This window comes from Halichoerus grypus, chromosome 4 (assembly GCF_964656455.1).
Source record: "Halichoerus grypus chromosome 4, mHalGry1.hap1.1, whole genome shotgun sequence".
Classification (NCBI taxonomy): Eukaryota; Metazoa; Chordata; class Mammalia; order Carnivora; family Phocidae; genus Halichoerus; species Halichoerus grypus.
Window position 1 is genome coordinate 127,083,575 of NC_135715.1, and position 24,383 is coordinate 127,107,957.

Below are 24,383 nucleotides of genomic sequence, written 5' to 3' on the forward strand. Positions count from 1 at the left end.
AATCACTTCACCACTACAAGAACAGTCACCAGTGATTTCTTAGCTCATCTTATTTTTAAGTAAAAACTGTTTCTATGAACTAATATTTTAAAATATATTAGTTTAGAGTTGTAAAAATAGCAATATGGAAGTAATTTTAAAAGCTCTTCAAATTGATTTGATTTTCAAGAGTAACCTAAAATAATTTAGCCACTTGTTTTGCTTAGCCTAAAATTAAATTATTGATTACTAAAAATTTCCATCACCATACAAGACATTATTAAAACATGCTATAGATATTACTATCAACATAATGGCATGCTATTACTCTTTATATAGTCCCCATTAGTCACATAAATTGTCTAAACCATGAGTTCGAATTTCTGTACTATAAACTAATGGAAATGCATCAGTTGTGGATCTTGGTGTAGGTTCAGCTTAGTTCAATGGATCTATATTGAGCACCTGCTAAATACTAAGCCTAGATAATAAAAATGCAATTAAGAAATGATCGTTAAATCAAAGAGCTTAGATTTAATTTAGAGTTTCAGTCAGTTGTAGAGGCTCAATAATCCTATATTTGTTTATATTTTATTTACATTGCAGTAAATGCCATCCATCTGGAACTAATCCAACAGCAAAGGCCTTATGCCTTAGGTATATGTTATAGAGCAGTATAATCCCAATCCTTTGAAGAGAGTGAAACATTATGTTCCGAGGAGGACATTTGGAAGAAAAGGACTAGTTTGTACGTCGAAGGCTCTCAGTAATAACATTCTGATGATTGAACAGTAACTCAACTCTTGTTTTAATTTGAGACCCGAGGAGGACATGTCCTGCAATAAAAGCCCTCCAGTGGTATCAGGACTCTCCATACTGCTCCCTTCCCGACACATCACGCCACCAGACTTTATGCTACAGTCGTGGCAAGGGATTCTGAGACTCCAGTGCTGCAGAAGAGAGTAGGAATGGAGTAGGACTCTGTGAAGTTTCTATCAACAGTGAAACCAGAAGTGCCTGGCAATTGTATGTAAGAGCCATTTGAAATCAGACATTGGTAATTTGGGAATGGTCTGAACACAGACTTGACAAATATTCATAAGATTCATGTTGAAGTTTTAGGGCATACCCTTATTTTCTGTAAATCTTGAGAAGCAAACCATTACAATTTGAGATATGACTTATTCTAGAAATTGGACTATCAGAAAAAACAGCCAACTCATTTTCTAAAGGGAAGAATTGTAACACTTACGGAAGTTTGAGATTAAAGAAACCAAGCTTAGTTTTGAATATATTTTTAAAAAACAAAAAAGCAAAAACTTTGAGAAATGTATAAGACAATCTCTTAAATTGAAAAATAGGATGGGTGAGAGATGAAATATTCAGTAATGTTCTCTTGCTCCAAACAATTTTTTTTTGAAAAATTTGTGGTTTGGAGAACGGGGCAAAATTTCTCACTCTCCCCAAATTATTTTATTTTGTTAAAAATCTATGCATCTATATTTTTATATTTCTAAAAGCAACATATATAATGCATTTGATTGTATTGCACTAATAATAAAATCTAAAAGAAATCTATTCAAGCATAAAAGCTTTACAGGGATGCCTGGGTGGCTCAGTTGGTAAACCATCTGCCTTTGGCTCAGGTCATGATCCCAGGGTCCTGGGATTGAGCCTCGCATTGGGCTCCCTGCTCAGCAGGGAGTCTACTTCTCCCTCTCCCTCTGCTGCTGCTGCTCTCTCTCTCTCTCTCTCACTCTCTGTCACATAAAAAATAGAATCTTTAAAAAAAAAGAGCTTTACAATTTTTTTCTAAATTATAATGGCCTGAAGATTCTGAGCTATAGCAAATATTCTGAAATTGTAAATCAATGATATGAATATTCAGTTAAAAATTTGTGATGATAAGATATTACCTAAACATATCCTGCAAGGGTGCCAGGTGTTTGAACATATACAGACAAAAAAATCAGATATAAGATAATGCTAAAAATATTAATATAAATATAATATGAAATAATAAAAAATATTAAACTGTGGAGCCTACAATCCAGTTCCTTCACTTTATTTTTTTGTTTAGTTTTTATTTCATAATCAGAAAATTAACTCTGTATCCAGCTAGACTTGGAGGGGAGTAAAGAAATATAAAACCCATAGAACTCCAGCGAAAGCACAAAGATTATAGGATATTTTAAGCAGATGGGGGTGAAGGGGTGCTCGCCTGAGCTACTGAAGGAATGATCTGGTAGTTAAGGTACAATACAAGAAAAATTTATTAGATTTGTCCACAGTCAGCTATGGTGATCTTCTTGCTGGTCTTGCCATACCTGAACCCAAAGCACTCCATGGCTTGCACAATATTCATGCCCTCTTTCACCTTGCCAAAGACCACGTGCTTGCTATCCAACCATTCAGTCTCAGCAGTGCAGATGAAAAACTGGAACCCATTTGTGTTGGATCCGACATTTGCCATCAACAAGATGCCAAGACCCGTGTGCTTCAGGATGAAATTCACATCATCAGATTTCTCCCCATAGATGGACTCGCTGCCAGTGCCATGATGGCGAGTGAAGTCACCACGCCGGCACAGAAATGCCGGAATAATTCTGTGAAAGCGGGAACCTTGATAATCAAATCCTTTCTCCCCAGGACTCAGAGCAGGAAAGTTTTCCACTGTCTTCGGAACTTTGCAAACAGCTAAAGGAGACTCGGTCCAAAGGCTCGCCATCCAGGGCAAAGTCAAAGAACACAGTGGGATTGACCATGGCTGGGTTGCGTGGGCAGCTCCAGGGGCGGACGCAAGGCCCAGTTCCTCCACTTGGAAACTGAAGAAATAGAAGCCAGGTAATTTTTTTCATTCACTTTCACAAGATTGTAAAATTCACTAGTGGAATCAAACTCAGCTTTTGCTGATGCTTCCCACTAAAATATACCACCTCCAATGAGAGGTACTGGAATCTTCAGTAACAGTGAACTACTGATTTCTCCATACCTTACTCAAAAATAATAACCTATTTTGGGCTATTCTAATAAGAATTCTTTTTTAAACAGAGTGTCAGCAGTGAAGCAAGAAGTAAGAGCAAGAAGCTCCTAGTAGAAGTCACGGAAAGGGAAAGCAGAGAAAATTTTCGTCCGCTTCAGTATTTTGACCAATGCTGGACCTCTCAAAAATTTAGCACTGGGTCGCTCAAGTCAGACATTCTATCCACGATGCTAATTCAGTTAGAAACAATGATCATTGGTGAGTAGAAAATCCTCAGTATTGATCGAGACGGGATTTTTTAGTAAGTGTTAGAATTTATATCTAGTAAACATTGCAGAAGATAAGCTAATTTTGATGTGGGTACATTGAATTAAAGTCCATAGAGGCTAGACTATTGAAAGAAAAATGAATGACCATATTTTGGAGGTTGTATATGGTTGGCAGTCTTGGAATTTGGAGCCACAACAAAGACTCCAGCGTACAAGGGAGAAAAAGCACGGCGTTCGCTAGCATCTCCCAGACCAACCCTATCGCACCAGATTCTGTTTCCAGCCTCTCTGTAACCCCACTGTTCCCCTCAAATCCCACTCAGCTTCCATGCCGAGTTTTTATTCGGCTGCTGTTTTCTGTCCATATCGTTTGTTTCCAAACCAACATCCATGTTCCACTCAGCAACCACTGCTTTAGAAAGCTTCAGGCTGGATGGGCAGGCGCGAAGTGCTGGCAGGTGGTATAGCCGTTAGCCAGCCTGTGTATCACCAGAGATCTGATGCTATCAAATTCCTTTTCCCCCAAAGACTAAAGAGAGCAAGCCTTTGTGAGCATGCAGGAGGGGGATGAAAACAGTTTGTCTCCTGAGCAGCCAGGCTTTGTCATATTACAAATGAAATCACTTTGGAAATTTAGAGAATTAATATCATAATGAAGACGGGAGTACCCATTAGGGTGGTCTAATGTTGCTCTGGAGAAATGTGATGGATGCCCAGTGGCTGCAAGCCCTTATTTGCAGAGAGTCACCTCTGCAGTTGCCATTATTAGGAAGATGTCTGAAGCAGAGGATCAGACACAACCATTGCAAGATGAGATAGTGTTTGACTGGTTTCCAGGGAACCGAAGGATACAAGCTTAGTTGTACCTGTCACTATGGCTCCCAGCATTTTTCCCCCTTAATGTCTTTTTTAGCTGTAGGAAGTTTCTCTTTAAAGATTCAGTGCTTTCCTAATGGCGTGAAGTGAGTAATGGGGAACATATAAAAATGTTATATAGATTACAAATGGATTCAGTCTATTTTAAGACAATGTGTGCCAGCCCTAAAGAATGATTTTATTTAGCTTTACTTTTCTCTTGAAAATAGATTTAGCCAAACATTCTGAAATGAACACACCACTGGCATCCTCATGCTCATTTAGTTTTCTACGTAAAACATCGCTGGCTTTCCAGGGCGATATATGTGCCTACCCAGAATCTGCTCTGCATCTGATGCTCTTTCCTGTACTAAAGTCTAGAATACAGTACTTCCAGGAATTATTGTAAGATCTAATTGAATCATCATTCTGGTACCTAAATGTCTCTATCACTTGTACGGCTTTCCAGTGACATTGGCGTACGTAAGAAGAAATGAGAATTTTCCAAAACCCCTTACCAATTCCAGACTAGATGAAAAAAAAAAAAAAAGAAGAAGAAGAATTACCCTGAGAAAAAAATTGGAATGATGTAAAGGAAGGGAAAGGCTAAATATTTCCCGGAAAGTAAGATTATGCCCGATTTTCTTCCAATTCACGACTAGTCCTTTTGTGTCTCAGATCTGAATTTCTACAATTTGCATTTCCTGTTCCCATGTCTGCCATTTACTGAGTAGAACCCCTTCTCTGCAATATTTGTCTTCCAATATCCCTCCCTTTTCAAAACAGGTTTATAATACTTTTTAAAAAAATTTGAGACTGCTGTGGAGACATAATCAGCTAGATTTTGGAAATCTTGGTCAACCATAAATGGAAACAACTCAGGAATTATTCCAGTTCTTTCCCCAGGATGAACGAAAATAAAATAGCTAAACTTATTTACTAATCAATTAGAGAGGAAATTTAGACTATCTTAGGATTTGGTTCAATGAATATCCAGGTTCTTTCTGTTGAGCTGCTTTTAATTTCCTGCTCTCTTCTGTATTCAAAACATTTTAGGCCAGCCAGTCTAAAGGTCCAATCAAATCTCTCTCATGTGAAATAATAAACTGGAAGCAAGGGTCACCAAAAAGCTGAGCTAACTACTCTCTGGGTTGTCTCTGGTGCCTTTTGAAGGGGGCACAATTAATTTAACTCATAAAGCCTTATTATCTTTCCAAAACAGTAAATTCCATTTGCTCTCCAAACACAAAAACTCGCTGATCATCCATATGCATACTTCACATATTCACGTTGGTGTTTGTTATATTTCAAATCTATATTTCATCACATATCTTACTAGTCTTTAACTTTATTATGTATCCAAGTCATTTTTCTCCAGCTATATTTTAGTCTCTTTAAAAGTAATAAATATTTATCTTCGTGGTATGTCGCCCAGCGTTAGGCATATAGTGAGGACTGTGTAAGTACACGCTAAATGAAATCAAGTTGGTGTAGCCAGTAGGTGCTATGAACTTCCTAAAACTCAATATAGATAAACAAATCCCATGTGTGGAAAGAAATGTATGTGGTTACTCTTCTGCACTGTTTTAAATTTCCTTCCAAACTGTTACATACGCATCCCCATAATAAAGATATCCATCCTCCCTAAAGCAAATAAAAGGGTCCTAATGAAAGTAATGGACCCCACTAGCATTCAGACTCTGAAAACGACAAATGTGATCTTGGACAGAGAAGAATCTAATGAAAACAATCACATTAAACATAGCTCTTCCCTGCTCAGTGCTCAATAAGTGAGCAGCAGGCTCTCTCTGTCTAGCTTACAGAAAACAGGAGGTAGCAGTTTGCAAGGAGCAGTGTTTTAATGTGATTGGACTATAACAGACAATCTATTTACAGCATGCTCTGGGGAGCTTATAAACAAATGTTGAGTAATTTCAGCCAGCAGTAATTACCCTTGCAGCTGACAAGGAGAGCAGGAGACTTTCTCCTTCACCTTCAGCCCAGTCCAGAAGGCAGTGTACACAATGCCACTTCTAATTATTTCTGCATTTCTATGGCTAAAGACCAAAGTATGTTATTAGAGAACATTTTAGAAGCTTTTTAAAAGCTTATTTATTAGGACAATTAAAAGTCATCACTATGACAGCAAATAAAAGGTTCCATTCTCAGGAATGCAGTATCAGATGAGCTTCTGTCCAGTTACCTTTAAAGCAACGTGGACTTGTTTTGTGTTGTCTATTGTTAAGGGTCGAGACTACAGCTTGGTAATAAAAAGAAATAGTATGTGGAATGCATTTGGTTTAATTCTGAGATGTGCCTTTTGCTCTCTACGATTTTCAAGCAATTTAGAGCATATAACTGAAGTTATTTCCCAAAAGGCACAGAATTTTGAAATGTGTGTGTGTGTGTGTGTGTGTGTGTCCCGTGATTACAGATGCTATTGGAGATAAAATGCATGTGGTCATACTGTCTCCCCACTTCTACCTCTCACAGGAGGCACTGGATTACCTTGGCTGGTTAAAGGATTTTATCTGGAGAGGTCACTCATGTTGCATCAGTGTGACATAAGGAAGATGTTAAAAATTCAAAGACCTAAAAATAAACCTTCGGCAGATAAGCTTCTAATGGAGTACTGAAGGAGTAAAACAATTATGCAGAGCAATCACCCTGAGCGTTTGTAATTAACAATCAAATTACTTCCCAGAAGTGTCCAACAAGAGAACTTTTGTTGAACATTTCTATACGTGCCAAACTACCCCAAAGTAATTGGGGAAATCAGTGAACTGTGGTGTGTGCCGGTTCTCAAACACCACGGCCAGTTTGGCGTCACTGAGCTTCTGTCCGCCTCAGTAAGTTCAGTTCAGATCCCTACTATAGGAATTGACAGCAGATATCTAATCCTGCAAAGTATATTATTTACATTTTTTGATACATTACATTACATTACATTCTGTCATGTTGCATTTCATCAACAAGGGATAGAATGTTGCATAACTTCATATGACATGATGACAGATCTCTCTCTCTCTCTCTCTCTCTCTCTCTCACACACACACACACACACACACACCATAAAACTCTTAGATTCAGAATTGTGGATCTGAGGGAATGTTTTTGGATTTTGGCCCGAAAAGGATCCTAGGAGCCTTCCAATCACCAAAGCCATGGGTCTTTCATGACAATAACATCATATTGCCCTGCATAGTGCCGCCTAAGCCTATTCGATATAGATTTTGCCACCTGTTTGTAAATATTCTTAAATGTGTCATTACGGTGTACAGTGGACCACAAAAACACAAGTTCAGAATGTTAAACCACAATACGCTGAGAATTAACGTCCTTGAAAGAAACATCTCAAAAACAAATTACAGAGTTTAACAATACACCCTTAGAAGCCCGTGCCTACCGTTGCTCTGCTCTCATTGCTGAGACGCGGTTGGCCGACGGGTAGTAATTTGTCCTTGTTCTTGAGACTGGCAGGTGTCACTTTGGCCAGAGTGGGATGTGAGTGACAGATATTTTACGGCTGAAGAAACGAGAATGCAGAAATTCAAGAGTACCTCTGGGATTTCCCTGGTCATTTGTGGGCAGCGCGAGGGCAAGGCAGGCCTCCGTGCTAAGGCGGGAGTGCTTGCTGTCGCCACTGCTGCGGGCTGCTGCCGAACCACGGAGTGCTGGGTAATAGTTCTAGTAACAAAGGTGGGTTTCTGCTTTGATGGAAAGCAGCTCTCTAGCCGTTCATTGTATACCAAACTGCTCCGATTGCTCTCTTGCGCTTTCTTCAGAAATCTAGGAAAAGCTGATTTCCGTGTAAAATTGCTTACAGATTTAGAATTTTGGAACATGCAGGTTTTCATACTCATTAATATAATTTATCAAAAGCTGGAAGTTTGTTTTCCTCCTCTACCCAGAAGTGTCGAATTATTATAGTTTTGTAAGAAAGAAAGGAAAAACTTCTCACTGGAAAGCATTTAGTGACAAGAGTAGAAGATCCTAAGGGCAGCGACAAGAGCAGAATGCAATACAGAAGCAAGGAGACGGTGTCTCTTTTCTACCCGGTCCCATTGGGAGCTTATGTTTGCTTGGGTTCGATGTAATTTGCATATATGCCAAAGAGAAATCGAACATTCAAATTATAATGTGAAAGAAAAATAGCTATGAAGCTTCAAACACATCTACACTATATTTTAAATATGATTTTTAGGTTCACCTTTCATGAGATAAAAAAGAAAGTTTTAAAAAGTATAATTATCCAAATACATGACTATGTACATTTAGTACTGTTTGAGCATTATAATAACAAAAAAAAATGGTTGAAACAAGCAAACTGCCAAAGATTTTACAAACAAAATATTGTCCAAAATTTACAGGCATATGTTTAAAATGGAAAGGTAAAACTTAGTTCCTTTAAAAACATGGTGCCAAACTCTGAATGTTCTTATTTTCCAATGCTGTTTCTGGTGTGAAGACTGCAAAGGAAGGGATTTCTCTTGTTCTAAGTCTGAGTCGTCCCTGACACTTACACACCATAAACACAATATTTGAATTGTCCTTTTTCTTAAGACTATACCAGTTATACTAAGATGTACCCAGGTCCATTACACTTCCGGAACTCATGGGAGTTCACTCAAACTAAGCCGATGTAGAGAGGATACATTTTTACAAGTCAAAAATTTTAAATTTTGTGATTGCTTAAAAGAATTATTATATGCAATGATATACAAGCAACATGAACACTAGGCTTTAGTTACAAGGATAGTTATCTGCCTTCATTTTCCATTAATTTCCTCCAGGCCGCTGCTGAAATATTACCTTGCAAAATGAGAATGAAAACCATATGTTGGTTAGGGAAAACATTAATGTGACAGTACATTTCAACATTCACTGAAAGAGTTAACACGGAAACTCTCTCCAAAGAGAAAGAAGATACGTTGATTCAGATTGATGTTAGAATATGTTGTTTTATATCATTTGCCAAATGTTGTCTCATTTTTAAAATAATTACTTATGTTAAATAAATTGAAGCGTGCATGCAAACAACATGATATGATGTTAGTAGTTCACCACAATTTTAGGAACAAAAATACATTTTTCCCTATGAATGGAATAAAACCTCTCCATAAAAACCAATAACATGCTGAAAAACATACAGTCACAATTACTTTTTTACCTCCTTCCTAATGAAAAGATAAATTGTTCTCCTTTGGAAATCAAATATTTTTCTAACCACCGTGTTTCTTTAATTAAACTGTATTCTTTATAGTGATCAAATATAATTAGCAGTAACAAGTATTTAATGAAAACAAACTGCTACTCCCAAACCTTTACTACATGTTTTGTTTAAATTCCACAGATACTCCAAGGATCACTGTATCTCCGCCACAAGAACAAATGCACACCCCCTCCCCATTCTGCCCACCCCTATTTGCCAGTAGCCTTTAAAACAACACAAAAACACAACAACAAAAACTTCTGCAATTCCAAGGACAGTAGTTTGAATTCAATCCCCGCTCCTTAGCTCAAAGCATCTCTTCCAAAGAAGCTTAACACTTTAGCACTTTAAATATTTTATAGATTTTTTTTCTTCAAAAATCCCATTTGGTATCATCATATGCTAAAGCATTACCCTGGTATCTTTGATTATTAGTAAGAAAGAAGAAGAAAATAGTAAGAAATAAGAAATAATAGTAAGAAATAAGAAGAAAAGTGCCCATGCTGGACTCATTGGCAACTAGGTGCTATAGCAAGTCTTCTGTAATTAATTGTGAGTGAAAGGGGGTTTGGTTTTGCAGCCTCGTAAAACTTTTCCCACATGGCTGAACCCACGGTCAGAAGACGTTAGGCAACATTAACTGCCTGCACATTTCTGCAAGGCTCTGGAGGAACAGCTCGACGCTGGGGCTCCCATCCCGAGAACCTTGGGACATAAGACATCAGCGTCTACCTTTCATCTTCACCGAGATTTGGAGTGGGTTCAGACCACAGAGGCTCCGTAATTCTCACTAATTCATTTGCTTTCCTGATTCACTTGGCTTGGGATAACCTGAGAATGATAATGAACCTGTGAGAGGAGCTCTTAGTCCCTTGCCTTTGAATGTGCTCGGCATGGATCTAGGGCTTTCTGTGAATCTTGCAAGAGGAAAAGAATCTTATTAGCACTGATTGCTAGTCATAAGGTTTCCTCTAAAAACTACTCTTGTGTTTAACTCTTGCTTGCTTGCTGCAAAGCTGAGTAGTGGTGGGGAGGGGGGAAGGGGGATAGAATATTTATGCAAATGATGTATGCTTCTGGAAGCGAGGGTGATATTTTTAGGGTGTGATTTAAATCAAATCTCAGCAGCTAGTTTTCTGTTGTTTCCCAAAAAGCAACGTCAGTGTTTCCTACTCTTTTATGCAACTGACACAAAGTTCTTTCCTCATTTTCCATAGATATACACACTCTTGTAACTGAGGTAAAGGTTTTCAAGGAACACCTAAAGCCTCTTTAAAAAAAAAAAAAATCGTTTTCAGGCTTAATTTACACAAGAGTTGTCAAGTTCACAGGCATTTCCCATGGTTTCGGAATTCTGTTGAATTGGCACTTTTGCTTTTACAATTAGTGTGTTGTGGACCTTTAACTTCTACCTAGGTAAGAATTTGTGCTTGAGATGAAAAAGTCAATAAATGAACTGGGCAAAGTGGTGTGTTTTAGTGAAGCAATAAAAAGGGCAATTTGGGTCTACTAGTCTAGCCGAAGGTGATCATTCTTGAGATCTTGAGATACTAAACTACTGGCCAAATTATTCCCTTGTTCACTTGTAATTATACCTTCGCATTTCAATTGCACAGACCGTCCGTCCCCTGCACATGCTAACCGAAGTCATATGCAACAGTGCAAGGAGACAGATGCGCCAAGGAGTGGAAGGGGGTTTGACTCAGGAATTAGAAAGGGATCTTGCCGGCAGAGCAGAGTGTAACACACTCTGGTACTTTACAAAAGGCGTGTAACCTCTGATGTCATGTGCTTAGGCCCCAGCTGGGGACTCTCTTACCAAGATTTTCAATTTTCTCCACAATCTGAGTGACCAGAGCAACCCGTGACATCCATACGTAATGTTAGTAAATGTGTAGCATAGGTAGCAGGCCACACACCTAAGCTCTAAGTCCTCACCACATTTTGAGCTGATGGAACAGCAAAGGCTAATGCAGGGAAGAGTCTGAGAGCTCCTACAGCCCAACTCCCAGGGATTTTAAAGATGAGAAATTCAGGAACAAGAAGGTTAAGGGATCTGTCCAAGATCAAGTCGCTGTTCAGCGATAGAGCTAGGAAGAGAATTCAGTATTTAGATCCCAAGTCCAGGGCTCTGTCTCAGACTATACACAAAGAGGGCTAGGATCTCCATACAAATGTTTTGACGTTACAATGCACACGTTCAAGGGCTTAATGCTAGTGGGAAGTATTTCAAGCAGTAACCTGTTCTCCTAAACCACGCCACTGCTCCTCTCCATTGACTTCCTATTGCCTGACACCTTTAGCTTTGTTTCCATTTTGACTCTTTCCAAGGATACCCCTTTTATTTCTTCCCAACCAGAAAATGCCCCCACTGATAAATAAGTTGACAACACTAAAGATTAAATTTTCACCTATTTCCTTTCTCTGCAATGTCACACTATTCCCTTCTCTTGGCTTCTCTCAGTATTGGGACTATTCTTATTTCTGGCTAATACTGAGTGAATCTTTACTAGAGTAACAATTTATTTACAATTTATTTCTAATTCCATGAAATCCCTTGTCCAGTGCCATTTCACAAAATCTGTGGTTAGAAAGATAACAGTTTGAAAAACATTTATGAAAAACACACAAATGCTTCCATCAAGAAAATGTGATCATTTCAAACAAAATAAAACAGTGAATAAGAGCATGGGTTTGGGAGGTGACAAATCTGAGCTTAAATCCCTAGCTCCAGTACTTACTATGACCTTGAGCAAGGTATTTCACTTTCCTTAAGCCTCAATTTTCTCTTTTATAAGAGATGAAGCTTGTAAAGTCTTGCCAGAGTGTCTAGCACACCATAGGCTCTCAACAAATGTTAGCTGTTGTTGTTGTTAGTGACATTATTATTCTTTTGGTATAAATAATAAAAGAAAAGATGCACATATGAAACTTTGCAAAGCTACAGTAACTTAGGATTGAATGGATTTGAGGGTTGTCCTAGAGAAAGAGGAGGGGAATAAAGGTGAAAAGCTAATTCAAGAGCTTGAGAAATTGAAAGTGATGACATCACCATTACACCCAGAAGGGGTGAATCTCAGAAGCAGGTCCCAGTAAGGTGGCTTTGATAATTATGGAGTTGTGTCAGGTGAGGGCAACAGAAAGCTATCTAGGGAGGCAACTCAGGTGGCCTGGAAAACCATGAACTTGGGTATCAACTTCTAGAGAAAGAAGCAAAAGCAGAGAGAGCTAAGGAGAGAGCCAAGAATGGACGCAAACCAGGACCCAAAGTCTCTGTTGGGCCCAGAAGGAAGTCAGGGGTCGAAGTCAGGACCAAGCCAGCTTACCAAGTAAGAAAACATAAGATAGAGTTAGGATGGAATCAGGAGAGATACTAGTAGCCACAGATATGGAGATTCCTTAGAAAAAACTTTGTCCGTGATCCCTTCTGATGATCAGCAGTCAAGAGCTTCCCAAGTGAACCCAGGCAGCCTGTCACTGGCCTTTGTGGAGGCCAAGGTGACACTGAGAGAGAAAGAATTGGAGAAGAGGAGGTTTGGGGTGGTGGTCATGAGAGGAAAAACAATGTGTGTGCCTTACTCTGCACAATCGAGGTGGCAGTAGGAATGTCTAGTAGAAATAAGCAACTAAGAGAAAAAAATATGACCACAACTTAGCAGGAAATTCAGGAGATTTTTCAGGAAAATCAAGGAAACTTAACATTTATTGAGCATGTACTGCTCATTTTTACTTGATCCTAGTTATCCCATGCAAAAGGCGTTGTTATCTCTACTTTTTAGATGCAGAAACTAAAGTTATAAGAAACAAAAAATGGATCCAAGATCTTATAGCTAATAAATGGAAGAACCATAGAGAAAAAGACTTGATATCTGCCTGATATCTAAGCTCTTTCTCCATCCATCCCTGATGCTCAGAATTGAAGCCATGAGCATGCACAAGTTCTCTGAGGGACAAAAAAAAAAAGAAAGTAGGCAAGAGTCAAAGAAGTCAAGTAAGTGTTTAATGCTACAGTGATTTCAGGAATTAGGACTGATAACACACTGTTGGATTTGGCAATTAGGAAGACACTGGTGACCTTGGGAGAAGGAGTTCCTGTAAAGTGATGAGCCAGACTGTCAGTGAAGGGGCAGTAAGGGAAATATGGCTGGAATTGTAGATTGCCCTCGGGAGAAACTTGGCAGTAAAAGAGTAGTAACTCTGAAGAGTACTATGAGATGAGAGACTTCTTTTTCTTGTGTTAGGGAAGACATAAAAATATCTGTGGCTAGTGGTGATAGAGCCACTAGAAATCAATGCTCATTCAGAAGAATCAGGAAATAATTACAAAGCACAGCGACATAGGAGGAAAATGAAAGCTCTGACTCATAAAATTGTCCTTACATGGTAGGAAGTAAAGAAAAGGGAGCTGAACGTATATAGACTTATTGGAGTGACAAGAAGGATACAAGCATAAAGATATTTGGGAGTTAGAGTGAGATGGGAAATCGGAAAACTTGTGTCAGATAACTTTGATCAGTCAAATAGGAGGCAAGGGTGTTGGCTGTAAATCAGATGTCTTAAAGAGGATCTGAGGGTTGAAAGAAGATGGATGGATGGATGGATGGATGGATGGATGACAGGAGAAAATCTAGAGACACATTTTGGTTAGCGTCAAAGGGAGGGGATGCACCAGAGAGGTAGAATCTCACTACTAAGTGAATTTGGAGTATTGAACAACTCTAGTGTGTGTTGCAAGTTGATAGGTCAGAGCTCCAACAGGGTCATCACAGTCCACCTTAGCAAGAGATCTTATTGCAGCCCCTGTGGGAGACAGACACACTGATGATACAAGGGGCATCAGTCTCTCCTCTTTGAGACGTGGTGCTTAATATGTTGCACTGAAACCAGAACAGATAAAACAAATCTGCAACTCCCTTTTCTTCCCACAGAGGAGAATGACCAGTGCATGAGTATGCAGAGTAAATGGCCAGTGCATCACTTTTATAGCAGAATATAACAGACTTTATCTTTGTGCCTAATCACCATTGTTAAAACAAAAGCCTGTTGGTAAATCTAAGTATACTAGAGAAATAATGAAGTTTTGCAGGACTCCTTGGGCATTTGAAAAATCTTGACCATCGTGAATAGTAGATTTGATAACTCCCTTGGTTGGAAAAGCAGGGAAGCCTGGCTATTGTGTCAGCTTGTCTATGAAAGAGATGAGGCAGTGCAAGGATCTGTTTCCTTTTTCTTTTATCCTTAAAAATCTATAACAAATCAATTTCTCCTTATTGATAGAGTATTATCTAACAACTCAGTCAACATCCAAAGTACATACTTAAGCAAGATAAGAAAAAAAATGACCTTTTATCAGTCTGTAACACTGAGTTGCTTGAATTCTGAAATTCAAATCCAACTTGAAGAAAAGGAAAAACAAAAACCTCTTTTTCTCAGCACTGATGCCATTTACTCTGATGCAGTTGGGATTTCATAAGATTCTGTTAGCCTAAAGTTGTAGACACATCCATGAATTCAGACTTTTTAAAAAACACCTCAACAGAAGGACATGTTGATTTAGGAAGTGTCCACATGACGGTGAAACAACCAATCAATTCACTGAAAAAAAAATCAATTGATTCAATAAAAACATCAAACAGGCTGTTTGCTGTCATGAAGATCAAACTACTGTTTGACAGAACTTTTACTTTTTAATCAATGGTATTGATGTCCATAAATACTGTCGTAAGTTAACCAGACCATGTGCACCTTACAAGAAAGGACTAAGCAGCTGAATGTGAAGTTATTTCAGCAAGAGAGCACAAATGAAAACCTCCACTTGAGGCCAAGATTTCAACCTCCACTTTGCAGCTCTTCCCACCATGTTCAATTTTTTTCTTAATAACCTCCTGCGGAAAGAAATTTGTTTTGGAATGTGGTGCTGCTTCTCATGCAGCACAATGTACCCCAAATGATGTCGCCATCATACTGAACAACATCTTGTGCTTTTACCCTTAAAACAAAGGTAGTAGATTTTTAGCCTTCCTTTCTTTATATGCATCATTCATCTCTCTTGGCTGATATCTCTGGAATTTGTAGCATATCCATCATTATCTAACTGCCGACTGTTTTCAGAGGAGCTGTTGCTTTAAGCTCATTATTTCTTCCAATTGGGGAATCTGCAGAGCCTCTTTCTACAACACACAGCAGCCAGCATGGTACATGTGTACAGATGAATGGTCGGGTTTGTCCTTCAGAGACTCTTTGTACCCAGCTTTGCCCCAGAACTACAGCACGTAATGAGCAGCAAATGCATACGCATGTGCCTTAAAAGTGTACAGTGAAACCATTTAAAAAATTGCCAAAATAAAGACCACATTCCATAAATAAGCTGTTAATGTAACCGCACAGTTCCATAGGGTCTCCTACTTACCTAAGAGTTTGGGGATTATCATGAATCTCCTATAATTAGTTTCCACAAAACTTCCTTGAAGTCAAGTACGGTTGATTGGGCAGTTGCCTTTCAAGAAGACTTATATGAGCTACACTTTGGGAGATTTCCAACTAAATCTGATAGTGGATGATGAAAGAACCAACATGCAGATTGTGGGGAAAGTAGGCGAAGACTCTGTGAATGCTATTAGTTTAAAGGTCTATGCAATCATATCCACAAGGCACTCAGTGATCATCAGAGAAAGAGATGTGTGGCCCATGTCTTTCCCTGTGACTCATTATTTGACAACCTAAGTTAACAGGTATAGATATTTCAGAGTTTCTGAATACAATTTTCAGACATTTAAGGATGGAATGGTGTCTGGAAATAGTGAAAATGTAAAACTTACCATCTGTACTAATCTCAAAAGTCTTTTGGGGGACATGAGATAATGGCGAGTAAATATGGAAATAATTGCTAGATGACCCAAATAAAGCATCTTTTCCCCCTCCTTTTCCTTTAACATAGGTCAGAACAAATACACATAACACTCCACCATGATTAGCCTTGGTCTTGTCCAGTATGTACTGTTGTTGTTTTCACTAAAGCAAAGAAAAGCCAAGAGGATTAGTTATCTCAGCTGTAAATATCTGCGTTACAGAAACACAGCTGGAAAGCCATGGTTTCCTCCCCCTCCACACTCTTTCCCATGGTTAAAATCAGCACGGCTCTACTGAGGTCTAAAAGACAAAGATTATTGTCACTGACTCCTGCCATGCTAACACTCAAGTAGACCACCTTTGGTGATCTAGAGTCATTTTGGATCTTTAGTATTGGTAACAATCCTTTATGCTCACGTGACTGGATTCAAATCATTGTTACCATGAGAGACATGAATCTGCACGCCATGATTTTAGCAAGAATATTAAGAAAATCTGACATAAAGACTAAACCAGCGCATTATACCATAGGCCATGGGACATTAAAGTATCAGAAAGGACAATCAGAAAATAACTCTTTTTAAGCTCACAGCAGGAGTATGTGTTGCTGTTGCTAATGGTTATATACATTTCACAATTGAAAGATGGAAGCTGATCTAAAATTTTCGATTTTGTCGCCATGTATCATTCTATTTTTAAAATAGATCAATGAAAGATGCTCTTCTTTTGAAGACATTTCCAAGCCTCTTTATACGCAAATTTCTTTCGTGGATTCTATTTATCCTCTGGCCAATTCTTTTTAAGTCCAAAAGTAAGGATTGTCCCAATTTCCAAGGTTCGTTTGAAAGAAAGAACAAGCTGTAGTAGTTTAGCCACTTCACTCCATTTTTCTATGAAATCTAAAAAGGCTGTGGACCAACTAATGGTTTGATTGTAGAAAACATCTCACTTAGATGTTACACAAAGCAATGAGCAGTTGAAGGTGTGTCGGGAAAAAATACTTATAAATATGAATCATTCTGAAGGTATCTATCCTTCATATTTTTAATTAAGAATTTTATTAAGATAATTGTAAATTCACATGCTGTTGTGAGAAATAGTACAGAACTATCTTTCCTCTACACTTTGCCCAATTTTCCCCAGTGGTAACATTTTGCAAAATTATAGCATAGTGTTACAAGGAGGATATTGACATTGATGCAATCAACCTATCTTATTCCATAGATTTTTTCCCAGTTTTACTTATACTCTTTTGTGTATCATTTATGCCCTAAAGTTTTCAATATTCCAGTATAGGAACCATTTTTATTAACTTTTATCTGAGTATGTGATGGGTAGGTGCCATTTGGTGCCTGAATCTAAAGCTAGCTATCTTCCTGGTTCTATAAAATTAGCTAGTTAATACGTTTGATAACATTTAATTTCAAGAACTGATTTGCCACATGTCAGTGATGGTAGCAAAGTCCAAGACCAAGACAGATGTTAAACAAGAAAACATAAAAGCTTACAAGCAATATGGCTTACTTTTCCCCCAAGAAACCGGGTGCTTTGAAGAACACTAAAAATAATATGAAATCGATCTTTTAAGTTCACTCCTGTGTGCAGCAATGGGTTGATTTTTGTCATTATTTTTATTGAGTGCCCTCTGGGTACACAGTTCTACACGAGTCAAAGGAAATACAGCTTTATGGATAGAGACACATCTGGAGGACCCGAAGTCCTGAATTCTTGGTTGAATCCTATTACAGAACTCCTGAATAGAATCACCAAATAGCAATTTTAATTTTCTCTTTACTTTTCTCCACCTGTGAGTTAAAAATCACAGGGTATGATAAAGAAGAAAGTTTGGGTACAGTAAAATTGAAAAAAATCATTCAATTTAATTTTCTCCTTTGCTTCTAGAAGAACTTTCTGTCCTGTTAGAACAGTAGTATAACATAACACTTAAGTATTTACTATTTGCCATGTTTTGTGCTCAGCCCTATACATGCACTCTCTGGTTTAATTGTTACCACGTCCCAAAGTTACCTAAGAGTTGGACACGATTTTCTCCCTTTGACAGTTGACAGAACAGGGGCTTAAGGCATTGGCCTCAGGCCAGTAACTGGTAATTGGCAAAGCTAGATCTTGAAGTACAGTTGTTTTTTTTTTTTTTTTTTTACCATGATATCCATGCCATGCTCTTGCCCATTACATCATAATGTTTCTCTTTCTAGAGTCTATGTGTTCCATCCTACATTCGAGTCCAAAGGAAATATGACTTCTAGGATCTATGATCCCGTTCTGGGGCCAGTCATTGACATTTCCCTGTATTACAAAAGTATTACAAAGGCATCTGAGAGAGCTAACAATATGAGAAATGTCCCTCACCATTCTCCCATTTCTACCCAGAAAAGGAGGAGAAGACTTTTAAAAAAATGAAAATGAAATTTCTGAGTAACTTTGATAACCTACCAATTTGAAGCAAAGTAAGAGTTACAGGGCCTGCTTAAAAAGAAAAAAAAAGCCCCAAACCAAAAACTCTAGTAGGTAGCAAGTCATTTGCACGCCATTTGACAACCAGCGGCAAGAATGAAAGTAGAGTCTTTTGCCAGGAACAGACCAGAGCAGAAGAGAACAGTAGGCACATGCATATCTTATGCTTTAATCCAGAAGCACTGAATTTTTTAGTCCTCAGAGGCCTTTTAAAAGCTTGAACAAGAATCTGGACCTGGTAGTCTTCAGAGGACACTGTGCAGAGAACAAAACCCTGATGGCATCAAATCAAGGGATCCCACCTCCCCGAAGAGGTGTAATATATCCCAGGAAGGACACCCACAGTACCAAATGTATCTCTCTGGGCACATACTTAAATATCTTCATTCTTAAGGCATCAGCATTACTGCCTAAAGAGCCTTCGTTATAAAAGAAGGTAAATACACACTTCTGTCAGACTCAAGAACTGGTTGCCTGCAGCCGGCGATACTGAGAGTAAGGAGTCCACGCAGCACAGGGTGTTTGATGAGTAACTCAGCAGCAAACTGAACCTCATGGCCAGAGCCTGCTGGTGTGCATGCCCCGTCGTACAGAGAGACAGATGGAGGTGATGGGCTGGGGATGGCTTCCAGTGCAGATGGGGTGCGGGAAAGGTGGCTTGTTAATAACACTGCTGCTCCAAGCAACTTCTTGTCAGCAGTCAAAGTTTCAGGATCATGGACTTGCGGCTTCTTGAAAATTGCTGCAGGACTGACATAATTCCTAGTGTAATTCCTGGTGTAGTTCCAATAAAAAAATAAGAACAGTCTTATAACACTCCAAAGAGCTGTGGCAAGGCCAGTGGTGGGAAGTGACTGACATCTGATGAAATTTTACATCTTCTAGCCTTGCAGTATCCCTCCTGCTCAAGAATGAGATTTTTAGAGTTGATATTCGCGTTAACCATGGCTTTTTTTTCTTTACTTTTCTGTAAAAGCAAACAACTGACCCCAAAGCATTCTCTTCTTGGAGATCTTTTTTTAAAAAAGAGTTCCAGTGCATGCCACAAAGAAATTTTTGGTGTGAGAACCAAGCATGTGGCTTATTATGGGCAGAGGGGTTGGTTTTCAGACAAGATATTGGGCCAGAGTACTGAAATGTCTGCACAGGGGTAGGTGATCTTTATTAAAAATATGATTAATGCAAAACCAAATAGGAAGATTAATTTGAGCATTGTTGGAATTTGACAACGTAATTACACACTAGCTTTTTTCCCTCATACTGTCACAGATTATACTCTTACAAAATGATGATATTCTTTTCTTTTCAAAAAATGAAAATCATAATAAACATTCTGAGTGTCTTGCTAGAACAAGCAATAATGAATAAATGGCTTACTAAGACATTTCTTACCATGAAAGTTCAGAATTGACAATGAATGTGACAATAATTTGCAAGTGTTTTAGTGATCCTACAAAATGGATAAAGCTTAGAGTTTCTAGAATCATTCTAAATGGAGCTGCCTCTTGTCAAAAATTAGATGCCGGTATTCATGTATTGATAAATTGTTAAATGTATTCCATAGTTTCCCTTTTTCTGCCCCCTACTTCCCTCTTACTACTATCATGAACTCTTACAAATGGATAGTGTCCGCAGAACTGTAGATAGAGGTCCATTTATATCCCCCGAGAAATAGGAAAACTTTAGTTTTTCAATGCTTGAGACTTTGTGAAAACAACGATAAACCCTTGTATTTTTGGTGGAGGGTTCACATAGGTCAGCCACACACTGGCTTATAAATGTATTGCTCTGACCAAATGAAATTTATGTCCATTACAATCATGTTGTTAAAAAGAACATGGTTGGGTAGAGGCTGTAGAGGGTATATATCATATCAGTCCAAAAATCACCAAGGAAAATGCTGTCAATTTATTTAGGTAATTGAATATGGACTAAACTGTGAGATGAAATTAAAAGCCACAATTCACACACTGTATTTTCACTTACCTGATGACCACCTTAGCCCAGAAAAATGTTAGCTTCAGTAGACCCAGTAGAATACGGCTGGTGCTAAAGCTGGCAAAAACTGGCATCTGCTTGATTTGGTTGCTGTAAGCGTATCTCATTTCCTACCTGCTTAGTACTATATTAAAATCAATAAACATTGATTCTAGATGGGTTCTAGATTCTGAGTTCCAGTCCCTCCTCTATTGCATGATCCACGTATGACCCTGAGTGTATTTTTAAGCTCTAGGAGTTTCACTAATCTCATGTTGAAATAGTCTTAGGATCATTGGAAGGGTAAAGTGAGATAATGGATATTATATATCTTCGATATCTGTAAAGTGCAATGTATATACATACAGGTTGCTTATTAATATCAAGATTTAGGGTTAAGGCATTTGCCTTAGAAGAGGCTATTATGTGCATAAATATACATGATAATTGTAACACTTTATTCTGTTAATATCAATGGGGGGGCTCATTAGAATCTGTAGGAATGGTTAAATTTGATTACACTAATGCTGGCTAAACATTTCCTAAGTAATTATAGGCATTATAGTGGACACGTTAACATATAGATGGCACTTAATCCCATGCTAGTACCATTATCCCCATTTTACAGATTAAAATACCAAGTGTTTGCTTAACTAGCAGATTTTAACAGGAAATGTCTACAGCTAGAGGCACCACCAGAAAGGAACAAAATTATCCCAGATTGCCTAAGGTCGGGTTACATGGTCTGACCAATACCAGAGTCTTAAAGTGACAATAGGACTACATATTTTTAAATTATTTTTTTCCTGTTTTAAGTATAGGACGTCAGAGAGAAACATGGCTTCCATCCCTGGTTCTTTAAAAATTAGTACACAAAACCATCTACTATGAACTAGTTAGGCTCACTAGAGGGGAAAAAAAAATCTACAGACTTGTAGTCACATTCCATGCTAGATATTTGTTGAGAGTGACCACAGCTGACTAGTCTGTGGGGTCTATACGGTGTGTTTTGGAATCACAGGGCTAGCAATCAAAAGTTAAAAAAAACCCAACAACTTAAGTAAACATAACCTACTAGGGCATTTTATCAAGCTGTAAGACAAATAGACTTCTTTTTTAAAAGAAAAAACGTTGACATATTTTTCTCTTTCACTTGATCTTTGATTGCCTTTCAGGTTGGGGGGGAAGGGTTGAAGTTGGAAGTGAGAGCAAAGTGATGAAGGGAAGCAGCCAGAGCCTGTCTCTCAAATATTCCTGCTCATCTGCTCCCTGTTGCCAACCCTGCCACTCAGCAGACTCCTCGGGGCGGAGCAAGTATTCTGTAGAGCCCGAAAGGGAGAAGCAGCGAGGAGAGAAGAAAAGAGAGAGAAGGAAGAAACCGAAGTCATGGTTGGGAAAAGAGGGAGCAGCAGAACCTTGTTTGTAACAGAATTTTCCACGTGCTCTAAAAAAATCCCTGACTTCATCATGTGTCAGTGTAATGCCGATTTCTTTTTCTGTATGCATGTATTTACCCGTCTATCTAGTTAGCCATCTATCTATTTTCCAACCAACTACGTATTTATAAATTGTAAGTAAGTGAATTCTCATTAAGAGCATTTGGGCATATTATTTTTATTTGCATTAAGTATTTTATCCCAAACTAGTTAGGTATATATACACCAAGAGGCACACACACTGACATACACTCTAGATGGTAAATGAAATCAGATAAATCTGCTTATAAATAGTTCTCGATTTGCTGATCTCTGCAGTGCAGGGCTGCCACTTCACACAGTAAACCCAAATGATCTATTTCGCTTCTGGATGACTAAAATAATGTGTTGCTAGAAAGTAGCTTGTTAGGTCTTTGCCCTTCGGACACTGGAGAACAGGAGACGAACAAGTAGGTGAATGAGAATCACGCTCTTGTTTGGGCACAGGATGCTCATTCCCAGTTAATCCGCAAGCCTCTTTTCTGGGATAAATCATCGGACAGGAGTCTTCACTCTGGAAGAAGAGCCAGCAGGTAATGCACACACAGTCAGTAAGCTGCCAGCTTGTTGACAGCCAGTGTGGTGGATTTCATACTCTATGGGGATGTCAGCTTCCAGGGAGTTCAAACAGAAGCCCTAGTGAAGGCAGACTCCAAGATAGTAATTTTGCCTGTCAGGAATGCTATGCCAGACGGATTTAGCAGTGGCCCGACATGTCCAGACTTTAAAGAAGATTTTGAAAGGACAAGAAAATCACTCAGCATTCCTTTTCCAGCCATTCCCAGCAATTCCCACCCCTCAGAAGCCACAGCCTTAAAACCAAGGTCTTAGCAGGAGAACAAAGGGTCACAAGAAGAGAAATTTCCATGTGATAGGGGCAGCCTTTATACCTGGATCTTTACTCACTTCAAGTTAGCGGTCTTCATTTTGATCCAGAATCCCTCTTCTCTGAATGCTTCATACGGCAAGCAAAACCGTGCTCACCAAAGCTTATGACACACTCCAGTGTGGATTTTTCTTTTTTTTAATAAGGCATAGATTTCTAGAAACTGCTTTTCTCTAAGGGTTAGCAATGGACAAGTCTTCTGAATGAGAAGAAAATTGAGATTTGCCCTGTACAAAAACCTATTTTCACCCCACAAATATACAAAATATTCTTACTTTCTCTCAGTGCCTTGATTTTATTAGACAGACAGACACACGGGAGGTATTTAAAGTGTTCAGTTGGGGCGCCTGGGTGGCTCAGTTGTTGGGCATCTGCCTTCGGCTCAGGTCATGGTCCCAGGGTCCTGGGATCGAGCCCTGCATCGGGCTCCCTGCTCAGCAGGAAGCCTGCTTCTCCCTCTCCCTCTCCCCCTGCTTGTGTTCCCTCTCTTGCTGTGTCTCCCTTTGTCAAATAAATAAATAAAATCTTTAGAAAAAAATAAATAAATAAAGTGTTTAATTATAAAAGCAGTTATTAATCAAAATGTGGTAAAGAACCTCACTTCCCTAGAGTTATTATAGACTTGAATTTTTTACTTTACAATGATTAGCAAATAATACTTCTATAAACAGGATTAAATTGGATTTTCTTCCTCATAATAAGAAATTGTCATGTGGACAGAGACTTAGTGATCATCCTAGGCTTCTTAGGTAGAGTATCTGCCTTAATCAAATCTACCAAGTTCTGTGAACATGATCCATCTACGTGAACATGGAGATCATTTTCTAGTATAGAAACTGCAATATAATACCTGCAGCTCTCATAAGCCATTGCCAATATGTCTATAAAGATCTTTTTTTCTGTTTCAGTTAGATAGAAAAATAAATATATAGAAGATAGGTGATAGATGGATAGATAATGATATACATATAGATACAACTAGATATAGTGACGAATATTCCTCACATTTTACCTCCATGTGACATCAGTGTATAAAGATCCTAGACTTTACTCTGGAAGCAGCAAGACTGTTCTTAACTCAGCCCTGAACACCACCAGTATCCCATCCTCACCTTTGAACTATCCACCTCAGCAATATCATATATTTCATTCTAATTTGGCCTTGTTTAGAATCTGGATCCCCTAGAGGATAACAAGCCTTTTTATTAGGGGGCTGGAGGGAGATATGGCAAAAATATCATGTTGCTCCAGGAATTTCTTCTAGTGGCCCAATTTCTAGGCAGAGGTACTCTAATCTGGATCCTATCTGAACAACCAACTCCTAAAATGTTCTATATGCTGAGCACTATCTTTGTATTTACTCGGTATCAATATTTTATTCATGTATGTATTTTTAATGATTGTTCCATTGTTCTTTGGTTAT

The 24,383-nt window shown here is 38.5% G+C and overlaps 1 pseudogene; it reads right to left on the bottom strand.

Annotated features, from left to right (window-relative positions):
• Positions 1–2,244: 2,244 nt before the first annotated feature.
• LOC118522191 (peptidyl-prolyl cis-trans isomerase A pseudogene) lies at positions 2,245–2,744 on the bottom strand (annotated as a pseudogene).
• Positions 2,745–24,383: the final 21,639 nt, after the last annotated feature.